This window comes from Mandrillus leucophaeus, unplaced genomic scaffold, assembly GCF_000951045.1.
Source record: "Mandrillus leucophaeus isolate KB7577 unplaced genomic scaffold, Mleu.le_1.0 Scaffold269, whole genome shotgun sequence".
Taxonomy (NCBI): Eukaryota; Metazoa; Chordata; class Mammalia; order Primates; family Cercopithecidae; genus Mandrillus; species Mandrillus leucophaeus.
In genome coordinates, this window is record NW_012102798.1 from 830,962 (window position 1) to 852,675 (window position 21,714).

The following is a 21,714-nucleotide window of genomic DNA, read 5'->3' on the forward strand; positions in this document are numbered from 1 at the left end:
CTGCCTCAGCCTCCCGAGGAGCTGGGACTACAGGTGCCCGCCACCACGCCCGGCTAATTTTTCGTATTTTTAGTAGAGACAGGGTTTCACCATGATAGCCAGGATGGTCTCGATCTCCTGACCTTGTGATCCACCCATCTCGGCCTCCCAAAGTGCTGGGATTACAGGCGTGAGCCACCGCACCCGGCGACTGTGATTTATCTTAAAGATGAAATATTCTTATTTTGTTTTGTATTCAGGTTGAGATGAAATGAGGCCTGGTTTCTCATTCAAAAGGAAAACCAGAGAGCAGAGGAATTGACACAATTTTTACCTCCTTCAAATTTAGCTAATAATTATTTTTTTAAACTATTGGATTGTTGATGATAAAGAGAATTATATTTAATTTACAAAATATTAATTTAAGAAAAAAGGTCATGTTTTAGCATTTGCCATTACTTCTTGGTGTTATTTGTGGAATTAACCTATACAATAACTTAATAACTTAAAAATAAGAATATAGGACACGGTTCTAGCCACAATGAGTAATCCTATTACCTTTATTATATCTAAAGACATCACAAAATACAAAACACTGACTTCAGAACTCTGAAGTAAGCATGTTGGAGCAGGAAATCAAAACCTAAAGAAAGGCTAATGTAGAGAAGATTTATTTTTTTCTTCCTTTATCTTCCAGCATTAACTCTAGGGAACGTTACACGAGTAATTGCACGACAGGCAGGCCAGAAAATACTCCACAAAAATCTCATCTTCCAGTGCAAGAGAAATATTTATTTTTTCTTCCTTTCTAATTTTTCCTGTCAGCCCTGCCTCAAGATCAGCCCCATCTGAGGCACAGCAGTATGGCATGATCCCCTAAAACCACGAGAGAAAGCTCATCTCTCTGAATAGAGAAACTACGAAAAGATATTTCTGTTATGTAAGTGTGGAGGAAATATCACATTTTCATATCGCTCTTTTATCGCTTGATCTCAAGTGACAAGGACCTGCACATCATTGTGGGAAGGTAAAACTTTGAGAAAATTCCATCTTTCTGGCCAGAGGAATGGGAAAATAGACCCCTTCTAGGTGGAAAGTGTGGGGAAAATGCCTGAGAGAAGAAAGAAAAGATCACTGATTCTGAGTATGAAGCAACAAAAGTACAGGGCTCACCCGGCAAGCTATGCATGCATTGTATTACTCTGTTTTCACACTGCTACAAAGAAATACCTGAGACTGGGAAATGTATAATGGAAAGAGATTAATTAACTCACAGTTCCACATGGCTGAGGATGCCTCAGGAAACTTAGAATCATGGCAGAAGGCAAAAGGGAAGCAAGTACCTTCTCCACAAGGTGGCAGGAAAAAGAGAAAGCAAGGGAAACCACCACTTATTAAAACCTTCAGATCTCATGAGAACTCGCTCACTATTATGAGAACAGCATGGAGGACACTGCCCCCATGATCCAACCGCTTCCCATCAGGTCCCTCCCTCGACACGTGGTGATTACAATTCAAGGTGAGATTTGGGTGGGGACACAAAGCCAAACCACATCATGCACGAAACACACACAAAAAATATAATAAACCATTTGACAACTGAGGTGCAATATAAACATTGCCCAAGGTCCAGATCAAACCCCAAGTGGCATACGCAAGAGACACACACAAGCATTCTTGAAAAGTCTTTGAAAAATGAACTGGCATTGCAACCACCTCACAGAGAAAGCAAGAAAGAATGTGGAGTCTCAACCTAACTAGGTTGATTACCTACCACAAGAACAACATTGATAGCAACTGCACCAAAAACAAATCAGCATTCTCCAGAGGATTTTAAAAGGAACCAAAGCCTCACATCAAAGTATTCAAAATGTCCAGGATACCATGAAAAATTACTCAACATACCATGAAACAAAAAGCCTCACAAAATCTTAAGAGAAATACAATCAATAGATGGATATCAGCTCTGAGATAAAAGAGTTAAACATTGTCAACGGACTTGAAAGCAGCTGTTGTTGTGCATCATTAAGTAATAGCGAACAATCTCAAAACAAATGTATTAAGGAGGTAAATTCTCAATATAGAAATATAAAGCATAAAACAAATAGAAAGTTTGAACTTAAAAATACAATATTTGAAATTTAATAAATGTACTAAATGATCTCAGTAACAGAATGGAAATGGCAAAGGAAAGAACCTATGAACTTGAAATTAGGTCAATAGAAATTATCCAAACTGAAGAGCAGAGAGAAACAAATGAAAAACTTAAATAGAATTTCAGAGACTTCTAGAATGACATCAAAACATTTAATACTCATGCCCTGGAGTCTCTGAAAAAGAGGAGATTAGCACAGAGAGAAGTATTTGAAAAGCTAACATTTGAAAAACTAATGATAAAACTTTTAAGATTCAGTAAAATATATAAATTAACATATTCATGAAACTCTGTGAGCCACAACCAGAAATACTCAGAGAAAACCATGCTCAGACACATCATAAACTGCTGAGCAACAAAAATAAAGAAAAAATATTGTTCCCTGCATATAAGGGCAGAACAATTGGAATAATTGCATATTTCTTATCAGAAACCGTAGAAGCTGCAATATTTTTAAAGTGCTGAAAGAAAGGAACTGTCAATGTAGAATTGTATAACCAGAGAAAATAACCTTAAGGAATGAAGGCAACATAAAGGCATTTTTAGATAACAGAAACCCAGAAAATTCATCACTAGCAGACCTACTCTAAAAGAATACCAACGGATCTTCTTCGCATTGAAAGGAAATAATACCAGAAGTAAACTTGGAACATAAGTATTAAAGGATGAGTAATAGGCATGATAAAGATGCAGGTAAGTATAATAGATAATAGCTCTCCTCTGAAGATCTTTGACATAATATGCACGACTGTTGAAGGAAAAATTAGAACACTTTCTGGGGTCATTTTAGTGTATGTAGATGTAATACCCATACTAATTATAAAAGAAAGAAATCATGCCCTTTGTGGCAACATGGATGGAGCTGGAGGCCATTATTCTAAGGGACCTAATGCAAGAACAGAAAACCAAATACCACATGTTCTCACTTACAAGTGGGAGCTAAACACTGAATAAACATGATTGTAAAGGTGGGAACAAGACGCTAGGAATCACTAGATGCGGGATGCAGAGGGGCGTGGTTAAAGAACCACCTATTAGGTACTATGTTTATGGCCTGGGTGATGGGATTGTGGAGCCCCCAAGTCTCAGCATCATAAAACTTACCCATGTAACAAACCTGCATGTGTACCTTTAATCTATATTAAACGTTGAAAAAAAAAAAAGCCCTATAACATAAAGAAAAGAGAATAAATAGATCTATGTGGTTATAAGATACTTTGCTTACTCTAAAAAGACTGTGAGAATATATATTAAAATTTGCAGTGCAACCACAAAAAATACAAGAGATAATGCATACGAGCCAATAGATAAAAGAAAATGGAATATTAAAATATATTCAAATAATTTTTTAAAATAATTGAGACACCGTGGTTTTAGTGAAAGATTAGCCACATAGATCAATGCCACAAAATAGAAAGTTCAGAAATAGACACATATGTATATGACCTATTGATTTTTGACAAAGATGCAGGGGCAATTTCAATGGAGAGAGGATAGTCTTTTTATCCAAATATAAAAGGAAAAAAAGAATTGTAATCTACACTTCACCCTTTATACAAAAACTCCCTCAAATGGACCATAGACTAAAAGATAAAACACAAATTTATAAAACTTTGATGGCATTCATAGCATGCCATTCCAACAGATGCCCCTTTGGCATATTGATCATTTTGAGTTAAGGACACTTGGAAAATAGCAGATGCAAGAAGGGCACTCTGACCTTCCTTTTTCTTCCTGAAAACAGGTGAAGATAAAACTCTCATGTGAAAGGTGTCCTTGCAGTGCTAGGAAGAACATTCTTATCACCAGAGATGAAAAGTTGAGACCGAGAGATAACTGCACAGAAAAAACATCAGAATCATCTTTATCTTCCTAGTCACCTTTCCACAATTAACTGCCCTAGCCCAAAACCTTTTGGCTCGTCAAATTTTTACAATTTACAACCCTTTGTCTAACCTAGTATGTAATCTTTCAGTCCTAGCTACTTCTTCGGATCTTCATTTTTCTTGTGAGAGCCCCTATGGATATGCAAACATTATGAAACAAAATTTGTCATCATTTCTCCTGTTAATATGTCCTATGCCAGTTTAATTCTTAGGCCCCGCCAGAGAACCTAAGAGGATACAGGAGAAATTCAACTTTTAGAAGAAAAAAAAGGAGGAAATCTTTGTGACCCTGGGTTACATAAACATTTATTGAGTATGACATTAAAGACATGACCCATTAAAGAAAAAAATTGGTGTATGTAATCAAAATTTAAAATTTTGTTCAGTGAATGACAATATAAAGACAAGCTGTAGGCCAAGCGCAGGGGCTCACACCTGTAATCCCAACACTTTGTGAGGTAAAGGTGGGAGAACTGCCTGAGCCGAGGAGTTCAAGGCCATCTTGGGCAACATAGTGAGACCCTGTCTCTACAAATTTTTTTAAAAAGATTAGCTGGGTATGGTGGTTCCTCCTTGTAGTCCCAGTTACTCAGGAGGCTGAGATGGGAGGACAGTTTGAGCCTGGGAGTTTGGGGATGCAGTGAGTGATGATCATGTCACTCACTGTACTCCAGCCTGGAGGACAAAGTGAGACCCTGTCTCAAGTAGACAAGTAAGTAAAAGACAAGCTGTAGACAGAGAAAAATATTTGCAAATCACTTTTATACTAATATTTAAAGGCCATTCAAAACTTAACTATAGAAAAACAACCCAATGAACAAATAGACAATATGAACTGACACTTCACAAAAGAAGATATTTTAATGGCAAATAAGCACATGAAAAGATGTTCAAAATCATTAGTCATTTAGTGAACTGCAAATTAAAATCACAATCAGATATTGCTGCATACCTATTGGAGTGACTGAAATCCAAAACTGACAATGCCAAGAGCTGACAAGGATATGGAACAAGTAGAACACTCATACTTTGCTGATAGGAATGCAAAATAGTACTGCCACTATGGAAAATAATTTGGCAGCTTCTCAAAAGGTTAAACATATTATATGACCCCCAAAAAATTCCTACTCCAAGTATTTACCTGAGAAAAATGGAAACCATATTTCACCAAAAATCCTGGATGCTAATGTTCGTAGCAGCTTTATTCATAATAATCGTAAACTAGAAACAGCTCAAGCATCCCTCAGTTTGGAAGCTAAGAAACATACTGTGCCATATCCATACAATTGGAATATTCCTGAGCAATAGAAAGGAGCAAATTATCAACTTACCCAGCAACATAGATAAATCCCAAGTGCCTATGTTCAGTAAAAGAAGCCAAACTCAAATGGTATGATTCCATTTGTATGATATTCTGGGAAAAGCAAAACTATAAGGACAGAACACAGTGCTAGCATCTGAGAGTCTGGGGAGATTTTAGTTTCAAAGGGTCAGTACAAGGAAATTTTTTTTAATTGCAGGGTAATAAAACTTTCCTGTGTAATGGCTGTAATAGTTACACAATCACATGCATTAGTTATAACTCATAGATCTGTATCCCAAAAAGAATTAATTTTACTGTTTTTAAATGAATACATAATATATACTTAAACCATAAATACATAAATAAATTAAATCAGTAAAATAGCTGTGATGCTTTTTCCAAAGTCCGTGTTTTATTGTGAGGAAGATTTTCCATCACTCGATTTTTATTGTTTATGTTAAAAACATACCTCTTTATTAAAGCAGTTGAATTTGCAACTATACTCACTACACCCTTGTCTTCCAAGCTATATCTTAATTGTACTTTAAAGAAACAAATACCTAGGTTGCAATTTAGCACTTAATTAATTTTAGCTTTTTATTTGTGAATTTAGCCTGAAACTGTTAGGCTTTCATAAAAGTTGTTTTGAACAATTTATATTATTCTTCTGAGCGGTTGTGGTACTGAGCTGATGCACATAATTTGACACTTGACTTTTTCAAGGGTGTTTCTTCAGACACTCCAACTCTATGGCATGCTTCTTAAGTCTCTGGAGTTAGATCGGGAAATAACCTATCTAGACCTCATCTTAGTGCCTTCCCAAAATTTGAAGAAGAAAAAAGATCCCTATAAAGTAAGCCAGGAAGACAGTGTGGTTTTCTCCTCAGAATGTGTGCTACCAACAATTTTAAAAATTCCTATGTGGGAGCTAAGCTATGAGGATGCAGAGGCATAAGAAAGACACAATGGACTCTGGGGACTCAGGGGGAAAGGGAAGGAAGCGGGTGACGGATAAAAGACCACAAATTGGGTACAGGGTATACTGCTCGGGTGATGGGTGCACTAAAATCTCACAGATCACCGGCAAAGAACTCACTTATGTAACCGAACACCACCTATTCCCCAATAACTTATGGAAGTAAAAAAAAATAATTTTTAATTCCTGAACATCTTCCTTCTTATTTCCTGAATGCTGTTTTCTAGTACAATAAGATCACTGTTCCCTATCTTCACATTGAGCCTTCTGCATCAGTTTTCCATGATTATCAATTTTTTCCCAAGCAATACACCTGAGAAATATTATCTAAAAATGTCACTAATAACCATTCACTACAACAGTTATTCATGCCAAGATATGTGTGGGAGCAGAGACACATAGTGGGTATAATTTATCAGAGTATGTATAGCTTAACAAGCACTCACTGTATTATAATTTTAATATGTAGAATTCTCATCCCAGTTTAGTATCACTTATATATTTTAATACTACAATTTACTAGTAAATGTGATATGATTTGAAAGAATGTTTGATCTGGCAATGGTAAATTGCATAGTGGCAAGTATGCTCCAAGATGTAGTGAAGGGTGGTAATGCTTTTTAATTTTCTGTCCAGCATATTTAATCACCCCCTCTGGCAACAACCTTCATCTCCCCTTTCTTTAGGAAACAGCTCTTCCCCAATTCCACAGTAGCTGCTACATTCAGGCCAATCATATAACACATTTCCTTGAAGTCAATGATTGTTCTGCAGTTTCGTTCTGAAATATTATATACAGGTGCATGTGAAAAGTTCCCTTTTACAATTTTGTTTTGCAATACTAGGTCAATGTTCAACTGAATCCGTCAGTGGCCAACATTGCCCGCTGCATGGCATAAGCCTATCTGCAGTAAGGGAGCATAAAACAAGCAGCCAGAAGAAAGAAAAGGAGAGACTGGATTTTGGAGAGACATAAATAAGGAGATTTGTCCTAAAAGAGCTGATCGTATCATTTGACGTAAACCAATAACTCTCCTTTTTAACTTTGTTTGATTAGACTGGGCCCTTGTAGCTTGGAATAAACCTTAAAATGCAAGAGCAGGAATAAAATCAATATTACAATTAGTAAAATGGCAAAATTTATATCCTTTGAAATGGATCACATCATATAGAATGAGACAGATTTAAGAAACTGGTGCAGCATATACACCATGGAATACTATGCAGCCATAAAAAAGGATGAGTTTGTGTCCTTTGTAGGGACATGGATGCAGCTGGAAACCATCATTCTCAGCACCAAACACCGCATGTTCTCACTCATAGGTGGGAACTGAACAATGAGATCACTTGGACTCGGGAAGGGGAACATCATACACCGGGGCCTATCATGGGGAGGGGGGAGGGGGGAGGGATTGCACTGGGAGTTATACCTGATGTAAATGACGAGTTGATGGGTGCTGACGAGTTGATGGGTGCAGCACGCCAACATGACACAAGTATACATATGTAACAAACCTGCACGTTATGTACATGTACCCTAGAACTTAAAGTATAATAATAAAAAATAAAATAAAATACCACCTTTTTAAAAGTAAAAAAAAAAAAAGAATAAATATGGTATTGCATCAGACCTCTATGTACACACACACACACACACACGCACGCACACGCACGCACACACAATCTTAACAGACATTATGGATCTGCTATTTATCTAAACTGTTATAAAAGGTACAGTTTAACAGCTCATGTTACTCTTCTTTGAGACAGGCACTGTGCCAATTTTCTTCATCGATGCATGTCTGGTAGTTAACACAGTACCTGGAACCTAGTGAGTACTCCTTAACTATTTGTTGAGTGAATGGAAGATACACTTACTGTGTCACAGGATCTGTGCTAACTGCTCTACAGAAACTGTCATGCTTATAATGCTACCAACAATTCTATCATTATTAATCTCCCTGTTATCAATTCATGTCTCTCAGCTCCAAATTCTGAGACCTTCAAATTCTCCAGCCTTCATTTCTGCTCTGTGAAACTGGGGTCCTTTAAATGTATTTTCTTTATCAGCTGACATGATGTTAATATTTGTCAATAAAGGAGATTGGAAAAGCAAAAAAAAAAAAAAAAAAAGAAAGAAACTGGTGCAGACAGTGACAAAGAGAATAATGAAATACGATATGTGGAAGATAGATAAGAATGAAATAACCTAAACAACATAGGTGTTTCTGAAGATGAAAGAATAACTAGAATAAGAGCAAAAATAAATGTTATAATTTTTTAAAAATAAGTTTAATAAAAAGACAGAAGGTAACTCTTCTAGTGCCCAAGGGAGGCCAGAAGTGTTGGGTAATTCCCTGCCCCAGCATTCCTATGACTCTCAGGAGTGGTTGAGTAAATAGCATAGCTCCCTCACAACTCAGATGGCATAATCCTGAGGTGTGTGTTTTGCACTTAGAGTTTAGTGGTGGAAATAAGCTTCAGGTGCTCACCGTGGTAACTGGTTTACTAAAACATCTCTACTGGCTTCCTACCCTTTCCATGACCACTCTCCTATTGTTGACTCTCGCATCTCCCAAATAAACTACTTGTATTCAAATTCTCCTATCAAGGTCTGTTTTAAGGGATGCTTTCTCTGGTTGTCTAGTGATTGGGGGAAAAAAATGAAGCCGAAAACAAAAATAAGGAAGGGTGCCAACTAAGACCGCTAATCCTTTTGTTTCTTATTTCCCTAGTGAAACAGAATCAATCAGAAAAGATGTTCCACATGCTCCCTTCTTGACATTTACCATCCCAACTGCAGACAACTTCAGTATGGTTCTCCACTGCATAACTAAAAGTGGAGTGCCACTCTCTGTGTAGTTGGTAATTAATCCTCAGATCTTATTTTGTTTGACATAACAGAAGCATTTAACATGTTTGATAACTTCTTCCTATTGCAAAAACCTTCTTTTTTCTGTAACATCCCAGATATACTCTACAAGTTTTTTTGTTTTTTGCTTGTTTGTTTTGTTGTTGTTGTTGTTTTTCCCCCACTAGCTGCTACTTCACAGTTCCCTTTGCTCAACCCTCTTCTCCTTGAATTCTCACATTGGAATACTGCAGTATCCAGTTGTTTGCCACCTTATCTTCTGTCTATATTCAAGTCTCTCAGTCATCTCACTTTAAATGTCATCTATTTAGTACATCTCCAGCTCAGATCACTAATGCAACTTTAGATTCTTTCATTCAATTATATTCTGGACATCTGCCTTTTGGTATTAAGCAGAAGAAGTGAACACCCACCCATCTACCCCTCAAAAGGAGCACCTTCTGTACTGTTCCACATCTAGGCAAATGCTATCCCCATGATTCCAGTTAGTCAGATCTAAATCCTGGTGTGATTCCTTATTTTTCTTTCTTTTACACCCCACACATTGTCCTTCAGCACATTCTGTGGACTGTGTTCACCAAATATATTAAAAATAGCGTTGTTTGTAGGTATTCTATCCTTAGTCAAATTGTTTTCTGGTTTATAAAATGTATGTTGTATATGTGCTGATTTTTGAGGTGTCCTCCAAATAGTATTACAACTATACTGTTTGCATTATCAAAACTTCAAACTGGCCTATTTTGGAAAATGGTGCCTATTAGAATATATATCAGAAAGACAAGTGTATTATAATTTCAAAGCTACAAATATCGCTCACATTCCTGGGAGGAGCCGGTAATTTAAATGCTACTTTGTTACTTTGGAAGTAGAATTATTACACTCTTAAGGATCTAACTTTCTCACAAGTAGAGTAACAAAATAAAGAGTCTGCTAACAATGGTTATTGGTGAGCTGGGAGTGGAAGTTGAGCAGGATCCTTTCTCTTTTCTCTACACAGAGCTTTGTAATGTTTAGATTGCTCATCATGTGCATGTGTTATTTTTAACTATAAAAAACTGAGTAAAACTATCCAAGTGATCTTTGTATAAGAGTGCTATTGAGAAGGAGACTTGTCCTAAAAGACATAAATAATTTTTACAAAACCAATATAGTTAAATAATGTTGTTTTGATAGAATAATTATGAAATATAAATGTGAGAAGAAGCCATAGTAGCTAAAATAATTCAAATTATGACAAATGAATAGTATACTGATCAATAACACAGGTTTTGGAGCCAGAATACTGGGTCCAAGTTCTGGATATACTTTTTATTAGCTATGTGAATTCTCTAGGTCTCAGTTAAGAAGCAATGATGCTCACTATTGACACTTATATTCAACATTGTACTAGCTGTATTTGGCAATGCAAATAGGTAATATGAATCACTTTAAGACAGAGGAATCCATAGCAAGAAAGCAAAACTATCTCTATTTGCAGATGATATGATAGTATACCAAAAATAAAATCAATGATGAAAGTAACTCAAACCACGAGCAATGCACTATTAACAGGATATAAAATTAGCATACAGAAATCAATATACTTCACATAGGCAAACAATAATCAGTTATAGGAATGATGGTAGGAAAGTATTCAGTTAAGACAGCAACAAAGCAGATTAAAACTTTGGAATAAACAATAAGAAACAGAAAAATATATGTAGAGGAAATTTTAAATATTTATCAAAGATAGAAAAGTAGAGTAGAATAAATGAAAAAACATTTTTTATTCCTGGATAGGGAACAAGCTCTTTATGGAGTTATTCAATCTCAGTAAAACTGATATGCAAAAGCAAACATGCAAAATAGCTAGGAAATCATTGAAGAAAATTAAGTGGTGAAGCTAGCCTTACCAGACATTAAAACTTGTAACATTTTTATGACTAATACAGTGTGGCATATTAGTAGACAAATAGACCAATGAGAGAGAATGTAATGTCCAGAAGTAGATCGAACCACATACAGAAATTTAGTATTTGATAAAAGTACCATCTCACATCAATTGGAAAATATAGACTTTAATAAATTGCACTAGAACATATTAGTAACAATTTGCAATAAGATAGAATTAGAGGCCGGGCATGGTGGCTCACGCCTGTAATCCCAACACATAGGGAGGCTGAGGCGGGCTGATCACTTGAGGTCAGGAGTTTGAGACCAGCCTGGGCAACATGGTGAAACCCTGTCTCTACTAAAAATACAAAAATTATCTGAGTGTGATAGTGCACGCCTGTAATCCCAGCTACTCGGGAGGATAAGGCACAAGAATCAGTTGAGCCTGGGAGGTGGAGGTTGCAGTGAGCTGAGATCATACTATTGCACTCCACCCTGGATGACAAATGGGAATCTGTCTTAAAAAAAAAAAAAAATTAAAAGAAGAAGATAGAATTAGATTTATACTTCTCACCATATCAATAAATTTTAAATCGATCAGAGACCTAAATATAGAAAATGAGACCCTACAAGTACTTAAAAAATGAATAAATTCTTCCTTAATCTTGGCACAGGGAAAGTTATTGCGAGTATATCTTAAAATTCAGGGGAAGTAAATGAAAGGATTGATAAATTTGACTACAAAACATTGAAGAAAAAGCCAAGCAAAAATCATCATAAATTATGAAGTTGTCACATTGAGAAAGCGTATCAATTGACAAATTACCAAAAATATATAAAACTGGCTCTAAAATGTATAAAAAGATATTCAAACTCACTAAGGAATTGCAAAATAAAACAGCACTAAGATATTATTTTTCACCTAAAAGATTAGTAAAAATTAAACAGTATGACACCACAGTCTATGGGTGAGCCTGTGAGAAACAGCCAATCTCAATGTATTAATAATAGGGATGCAAATTAGCACAACACTTCTGGAGGTCATTTTAGGAACATTAATATGACTACGTATACATTGACCTCTGACTCAGTAATCACAATTCTGGATTTTACCCTGAAGATGAACTTCTGACAATATGAAAGTACATATGTACAAATTACACATCGACATTGCTTACAATTACAAAATATTAGAAACTAAATGTCCATATATAGGAGAGTGGTTGAATAAGCCATGGTATATGCACAAACTGAAGTATTATGCAGGTTTAAGAAATCATGAGGAAAAATAGTTAGAAAGAATGAATACAACCTACTATTTGGTAGCACCACAGGGTGACTATAGTCAATAATAATTTAATTGTACATTTAAGAATAACTACAAGAATATAATTGGATTGTTTGTAACATAAAAGACAAATGCTTGAGGGAATGGATACACCATTTTCCATGATGTGATTATTACGCATTGCATGCTTGTATCAAAGCATCTCAGATACCTCATAAATATGTACATTTACTCTGTACCCAGAAAATTTACAAATTTACAGATTTACAAATTCAAGGATGAGAAAGATCTATAAACTGGTATGGAGTGATTTCTAGTCTATATTAAATGAAAAAAAAAGGTCACAGAGTATACATCTATAGTGCATTACCTTTCATGTCAAAAGGAAGGGACTATAAGATGTACAATTTTTTTTTTTTTTTTTTGCCAAAACAAAAACAAGAAGAACAAGAAACTAATGAGATCAGTTATGTATAGGAGATGGGGGAAAATGGGATGGGAAGGGCAAAGTAATGAGAATAAAACTGATGAAACAATAAAAGTGATGAAGCTTCTTTGAGTATTTTTAAAAATAGTTTTAATCTTTAGAACCATGGTAAAATTTTATGCAACCAACAAATAAATAGGTAGGGAGATACATAGATAGATAGACTAAATGAGAATGCAGAGGAGCGGGGAAATAGAATACAAACAGAAATAAGTGAGCCTAACGTCATTTCAAATTAATGACATAGTGACATTGAGAGAGGCAAGGAAGACAATAAGGAAAATGGTGTTTTGTTATTATATATTAAGACTAGTAGAAAAAAACTGTAAATGAATATTAAATGCTGGCTTATAAATTTGTTTTTCATGAAGGTATGAGTTAGCAATTCTGAGACTTGCATATAATAGGATTGAGCAAATAGGTAAATATATTTTTAATAATGAGAGCCAGGTACCAATAATAATATCCTGGCATTATTAATTATACTAGTTATATAAGATTTTAATATTTGAGAGAGCTAGGGAATGGGTTTACAGGAACTCTATGTTGCCATATAAAAAACATGAAATCAAAATGGATTAAAGATTTAAATGTAAGACCTCAAACTATAAAACTACTACAAGAAAACATTAAGGAAAATCTTCAGGACATTGATTTGAACAAAAATTTCTTGAGCAATACTCCACAAGCACAGGCAACACAGCAAAGTGGACAAATGAAATTACATTAAGTTTAAAAGCTTCTGCACAGCAAAGAAAACTATCAACAAAGTGAATAGACAAAATGGGAGAAAATATGTGTACTGTTTTTGCAAGTGATTTTGTAAATATAAAATTATTTCAAAATAAAACATCAAAATGATAAATCAATGGCAAAGAACTATATAACACATAATAAAATGTGTTAACTATGAGTAAAAAATGATTGCTCATTACAAAATAAAACATATTCCAGGTGAACATAAGAGGTTTTATGTATAACTTTTAAAACACTGGAAAAGCCTATATGATAATACCTATATTACTTCCAGATTGAGAAATGCTTTAGTGCATACAACCAACATAAGACATCAAAAAGAAAAATAGGTATTAATCATACAAAGTAAATATTTTATAAAGATATAATACCAATTAAAAGGCAATGTAAAAATTGAGGTTTAAAACCTATCAAATGTTAGAAAAAGAATTAATATTTAGGCAACATATAATGATCTCCTATAAAACAATAAAGGAGTATCTATCATCCTCGTAAGAAACTTGGTGTAGCTAAAAAATATCTGATGAAGCAGGCTTTAAGATAAATAGCATTACTAGAAGTAAATAGGTGATTTTATAATAATAAATCTTCAATTCACTGGGAAGATATAACAGAGTTACATTTGTATACTTCAAGTAGTAAAACTTCAAAATATGTGAAGCAAAAATTGACAAAATCCAGGGAGAAATAGAATAGTCCACAACCATAGCAAGAATCCTCCACAACCATAACAGGAGAATTCATCATATCTCTCTTAGTAATTAATAAAACAAGCAAACATTTTATAGAAATTTGAAAATTTAAAAGAAATGAATAATTGACTTAATAAATGCTTACAGAGTATTTAGTGCAACTGTGGAATGCACATTTTTTCAAGTAAATTTATAATATTTATGAAAATTGGACATATACAGCATTAGAGAGCAAATCTTACCAAATTTCAAAGAACCAAAATAATAGAGTATATTCTAAAATAAAATTATTAAGCCCTAAATCAATAATAAAATGATAACTGCAAAACATATTTGCCAATTAAGAAGTACACTTCTGTATTAGTCCGTTCTCATGCTGCTATAAAGAACTGCCCAAGATTGGGTAATTTATAAAGGAAAGAGGTTTGACTCACAATTCCTCAGGGCTGGGGAGGCCTCAGGAAACTTACAATCATGGTGGAAGGGGAAGCAAACATGTCTTTCTTCACATGGTGGCAGGAGAGGGAAGTGTCGAGCAAAAGAGGGAAAAGCCCCTTATAAAACCATCATATCTTGTGAGAACTCACTATCCCAAGTACAACATGGAGGTAACTGCACCCATGAGTCATCACTTCCCACTTGTTCCCTCCCACGACATGTGGGGATTATGGGAACTACAATCCTAGATGAGATTTTGGGGGGGACACAGCCAAAGCACAACAACTTCTAAAAATTTATCTGGATAAAATTGAAATAATGATGAAAGTCCGAAAACATTTTAGACTATCCACAGAAAATGCTAAATATCAAAACTTGGGATATGCAGCTTCAGCAATATATAGAGATGGATATATAAATATAAAAGAAGAGAGGCTAAAATTATCTAAGTATATAATTTAAGAAGTTAGAAAAAGAGCAATGTAATAGATTCAAATAAAACAAAAGTAGTTAAACAACAAAGGTAAAATCAGGAATTAATCATATAAAAATTTAATAAAGATAATCAACAAGGCCAAATTTTTGAACATACTAATAATATTAAGAAACTTCAGGCACATTGATGGAGGAAAAAAGAGAGAAAATACATGCACACATGCACACATACACACAAACACATAACTTAGTAACTAAATAGAGGACCAAAGTATAGGTATAGAATTCACAAATAATTACCAGTAGGTTACATACTTATATCCAATGTCAAAAATTTTAAAAATAGATGAAATTATATAAAATGTTAACATTATGAGCTTGGGGTAGAAAAATATTTCTTACAGAAGCCACACACAATGAAAACTAAAATGAAAGAGATTATAAAATTTAACTACATGAAAATTAAGAACTACTATTTATTAAAAATATCACAAATGGCAAAAAAAATCTATGAAATAGGAGAAAATAGTGCAGTACATGTAACTGGAAAGCACATTATCAATTATATATAGATAATTTCTACAAATTGACTTTAAAAAACCTAATAGAAAAGGACAAAAGATATAATTAGCTATTTCTCAGAATGAGGAAAAAGTAATGGCCAATAAAAAAATCTATGAATACAAGCATACCCTTGTTAAATAACATGGAAAACATATATTACAATCATTTCATTTCACACCCACCAGATAGGCAAAGATTATAAATCTGACATTGCTGATTTGTGAAGATGTAAGACTTCTAGAACTCTCATGTACTCCTGGTAGGAGTATAAATTATCACAATCATTTTGGAAAAAAATAATATTTAGTATTATCTAGTAAAGTTGATGATACACATATCATTTGATGCAGCAATTTCATCTGTAGATATAGACATTAGAGAAACTCACATATGTAGACAACATGACATGTAGAAGAATGCAGATAGCAGTGATGTTGGAAAACAAAACACTGGAAACCAAATTTACATGAGGAACAAAACTAGTAAATCATTGTGTATTCATACAGTGGAGAACCATACAATAATGAAATTGAAAGCACTACAGCTATCTATCTCAATATGGATGAATCTCACCAAGTTGAATGAACAAAACAACTTCAAAATAATAGTCTGATCCTATTTATATAATTTACATATGTCCAAAATTAAAGAGCATAATATTTTGGGACACCTACCCAAGTGGTAATATTACAACAAAATGCAAAGGAATAATGAACAAAATTTAAGACAGTGGTTACCCCTGGCAGGGAGTAGAAGATGAATAAGATCAAGGAGGGGTACACAGAAGATGTCAGAGGTATTCAAAATATGACATTTTGTGTGCTGTGTGTTAGGTACACTGTGTTCTTTTTAGAATTTTTTTTTCACAAATTGTAAGTAATAAAATGTTTCAATTATTTCATACCAATATAAAAATAAAGCATAAACTGTAATATCAGGATTTTCAATAGTTCACTTCAAATTTCTTAAAGTTCGGTGGATGCTGTTTCCTAGCAAATACATATTAAATGGATGCTGGAAAATTAAGAGATTATTGTATGAGCCGATTCTAAAGTGACCACCCTCCTTTTGCTAATAATGTGTTCATCTGTTAGTCCTATTCAGTAAGATATGCCTGCAATTACCATGCATGAACTGTTGCTTCCAAGTTGAAAAGGAAGATGACACTTGGTACACTGTGTTTCACACAAGCAGCTACCTACATGTTTTTTCCTTTTCATTCTGACCCAAAATTGAAACTTTGTTTGAAATTAATTTCCTTTTTGATTAAGGGTAAGATGATATTTTCATAGTCACTGAACCAAAACGCTGGTAAAAAACCTCACCACAAAGACGCTAAATAAAAAGTGTATTTATTTAATTTTCTCATGTTTCTTCATGTATGTTAAGGCATATCCAAATAACTGCATTAATAATTACCACTCCTTACTAAGAGCCACTTCATCTGCTTTTCCAGTGAGCTGAAATCAGGTTTGAAAGAGATATTATGCAAGCCAGCAATTCCCTACCAACTGGTCCTGAAAAGTTAGCTTTGCTGATTCAAAGGTCCTTTGGAATACTAAATTGCAACAATATCCCCAAAGGCATGTCTCTCAATTGCCCCACGAATATACCTGAGTAAATCAAATGAATCATGCTTTCTCTGATATTTATATTAAGTTTTCTAAAGTTAATCCTTAAGGAGAAAATAAATAGTTATTATTGTTGCTATTATTTCTAGGAAATTATCATTTTCAAAACTTGAAGATGGGTCTTGTCATTTACAAAATCCTATCTGATTTAATCAAATGGTATTTCTAATACTTGTACTTCTGTTGATTTCCTCATAGAGCAAAATCAAGTGCCTTTCTTTTGAAAAACTCAAAACATCAAATTAAACAGTCCAGCATCCAATCTGAGTCATATATTTGAAATCAATTTACCAGGAAATAAAGAGTCAAAGATTGCAGAACTCAGAGGGAGAGAAAAGAGGTTGCTAATAGAAGCAAATTAGAGAAAAAAGGTGTTCAAATTCTTCAGGGCTCCTGCCATCTGCTTGTCAGGCTGCTGATGAATTTCAGATACCTCTTTAGCAGTGCTTTCTCCTTAATGTCCAAAATTTTACCTCCCACCCAATCTGCACATTATCATTTTGTTCAGCATGTGTAAGAACATGAACACAATGTATATCGTGAAGGTTGTCAATGTACCATGTTGACATTCAAATTCCATATTCGGTGATAGACACTGGAATAACATGTCCCTGTAGGGTGGTGGAGGGTGGCAGGGTGAGGTGATTGACTGGGTATAGTTGTGAGGGAAATTTCGGGGGGTAACGGGAATGTTATTTATTTTGAGCTGGGTGATAGGTAGATATACAGCGGTCCCCCTTTATCTATAGTTTTGCTTTCCTTGGTTTTGGTTACCAGAGATCAATCGCAGTCTTGCAAATACTAAATAGAAAATCCCAGAAATAAACAATTCGTAAGTCTTAAATTGTCCTCCCTTCTGTGTAGTGTGATGAAATCTCGTGCCATCCTGGGCTGTGAATCATCCCTTTATCCAGTATATCCACGCTGTATACGCTACCTTTCTAGTAGTCAGTAGCTATCTCAGTTATCAGATTGAGAAAACATTGTATATACTATATAGCAGTGGTCCCCAAGCGTTTTGCCTTTTTGGTGCCAGGGGGATGGGTTACATGAAAGACAATTTTTTCATGGGGGTGGCGGGCAGGGATGGTTTTGACATGAATCTGTTCCACCTCAGATGATCAGGCATTAGCTAGATTCTCATAAGGAGCACACAGCCTAGATCCTTCCCATGCACTGTTCACAATGGGGTTCGCACTCCTATGAAAATTTAATGCCACAGCTGATCAGACAGGGGGTGGAGCTCAGGCAGTAAAGCTTGCCAGATGCTCACCTCCTGCTCTGTGGCCTCCCTCCTAACAGGCCACAGACCTGTACTGGTTGGCAGCCCAGGGGTTGAGGGCCTCTGCAGAGTTCTGTACTATCCAAGGTTTCAGGCATTCACTAGGGATCTTGGAACGTATCCCCAAGAATAAGGGGGAACTACTTTAGTTGTAAAAATTCACTGAGCTATACACTTAAGCTTTATGCATTTCACTCTAGGTAATTTTTCAGTAGAGTATTATTTGCAAAAAACTGTAAGAGAATGTTAATTAGAGAGAGTCATTATTTATGGCTTGCCACTATATTTAGAATAAAATCCAAGTGCCTTACCACCGCTTGTGAAGCTCTACATAATCTAGTGCTCATATATCTGTCTTCCTTTTCTAATATTCTTTCCTTTGCCTGATTTGTTTTTCTTGGAGTCTTTGCATTTCCTAGTTCACTCCGCCTTTAACACTCTTTTTCCAGATATTTGCATGATGGACTCCTTCACTTCATTGAGGTTTCTCATTGAATGCCACTTTCTCATAGCGGTCTTTCCTAGCCGCCCTCCCCTTGGTCTGCTTCATTTTTTTGAAGCACATGTTGACATTCCACATTATATATCTCCTTTGTGTTGTTTATTGTCTCTCTTCCCATGGTAGTTAAGAGTAGGCTAACTGATAAAAATAGAACCAAACGTGATAGCTCAATAGATGGAATTTTATTTATTGTTCACCTAACAGTTCCAAGTGGATGTTTAGATTTCACTGTTGGCTCATCTCTATTCAATAGCACCTTCCATCTTATGGATTTGTACTCCCATAGAGCCTCATTGTCTTCTGCATCCAGCTAGCAAGAGGAGAAAGAGCGTGAGGGAAAAACACACATGAATGGTGTTATGAACCAGACCCGAAATTATCACACTTTACTTTTATTTATACTTCCTTTGCTAGAACTCAGTCACATGTTCCTATAAATTCAAGAGAGACTGGAAAATGAAGTCTAGCTATATTACAGAAACAAGAAAAGATAGATATGGTAATCAATTAACAGTTTTAGCACACGGTCTCACCTGAAATACATGTTTCACGATGGCAAGAACCTTCCTTGTCTGTTTGCTCATGGCATATGCCCAACTTCTAAAACAGTGCTGGTACATGGTATGCATTTTATAAATATTTTGGAGTGAAGAAATACATTTCAGTGAAACATACTATACTGAGCTTAGCTGGTTGAAGGAACACAGCTCCAACCTTACTCAGCTCCTCTAGTTTTGGTCCTAGACATTCTTAAGGGGATGCCACACCCACCAATGAAAATCAGCGAGAGCTCTATGCTGCTGCTCTCCCTCTGTACACATATCCCTCCAAATAATGGGAAACAATACACATTTCTTAAGCCACAGAGCTAAGGTATGCAAAAATGGATTTAATCTGTGGCTCACAGTGATCTATATTCTGAGTTTTCATTCTATTGAGAATACAAAATATAATCTCAGTCAATTCGAGCTATATTGATTAATTTCTTGTTTAACATCAGTTAATTCAGAACTTTTTTCGCCTCTTTCTTCCTAGTAACACCTACGTCCCAGGAAGCTTATGTAACATCATGAAGTCTGGTTCCAAGATGGCATCTTTTCACACTGCACCCTCTGAGATCATCCAGTCTAGTTCTTGGCTGTCATTACTCTTCCACATTGACATGTGTCAAGATGTCCTCATTCCCTTATGCTCCACACAACTTTCCTCTGTAGCATTCCCTAATTACAACTGCATGACCCCATCAGGTCTGTCAACTTTTTCTTTCTTTCAGCTTTCTTCAAGCATGGTAAAAGCTGGCTTCTTTGTCTTTCCAATTTGGGTCTGAAGAAAACTCAATGGAGCTACCCCCAGGTACTGTCTTATGCAGTTATTTCTTATCTGCTGCTCTCATGCTGCTTCTCAGGGTTCCAAATAGGGAGAACACAGAAATCCTCTACTCGTGGATTCTTGGATCCAGATATTACACAAATATGTAAGTCTGTAGCTTGCCTTTCAACATTCTATTTTTCCTTTTGCAACTCTTCTCCTATCTTCATTTCTTGTTTTTGTGGAAACTTCATTACTTCTAAGGGAGTATGGTATTTTTTACACATTGTTTGAAAATGTTTTATTTGTGTTATAAATGTTATTCCCAAACTCTCATAGGTTAGAGAGTTGAACTGCAAAAATTCTAGTAATTAAACCTTGAAATTTTTTTTTTTTTTTATAAACTAACGTACCTTTCAAGAACATTTTTGTTGTAGCTTCATTTTCCTGGGGCAATAAAGGTAGAATGCTATAGTTTCCTTGGCTGGAAAACACTGTATTAAAATCATGTTTTGGGGCAGTCACATTATATAGTGTTTAATACTTCAAAATATTATAGGGCCATAGAAAGAAAGATAGATACATACACACACATAAAATTAGCATAACAGAAATGGTAATGCCTTTCTTGATGTAGAAATAAGTCATAAAAATAGAAGAGAGCAATCTATGTGGGCTTCATGTTAGGCGTGGTGGTCATCATGTTGGAATGCTTATGGGCCAAATATGTTTGCACATGTGGACAAAAGCATGCGAATGAATATAGATTTTTTTTAAACTTTTGAGTTCAGAGGTACGTGGCAAAATGTGCAGGTTTGGTACATAGGTAAAGTGTGTCATGGGAGTTTGTTGTACAGATTATTACATTACTCAGGTATTATGCCTGGTATCTATTAGTTATTTTTCCTGATCCTCTCCCTCCTCCCACCCTTCATCCTCCAAAAAGCCCTAGTGTGTGTTGTTCCCTTCTATGTGTCCATGTGTTTTCATCATTTAGCTCCCACTTATAAGTTAGAACATGCGGTATTTTGTTTTCTATTTCTGTGTTAGTTTGCAAAGGATAATGGCCTCCAGCTCTATCCATGTCCTGGTAAAAGATATGATCTCATTCCTTTTTATGGCTACATAATATTGTGTGGTGTATATGTATCACATTTTCTTTATCTAGTCTATCACTGATGGACATGCAGGTTGATTCCATGTCTTTGCTATTGTGAATAGTGCTGCAATGAACATACATGTGCATATGTCTTTAAAATAGAATAATTTATACTCCTTTGGGTACATA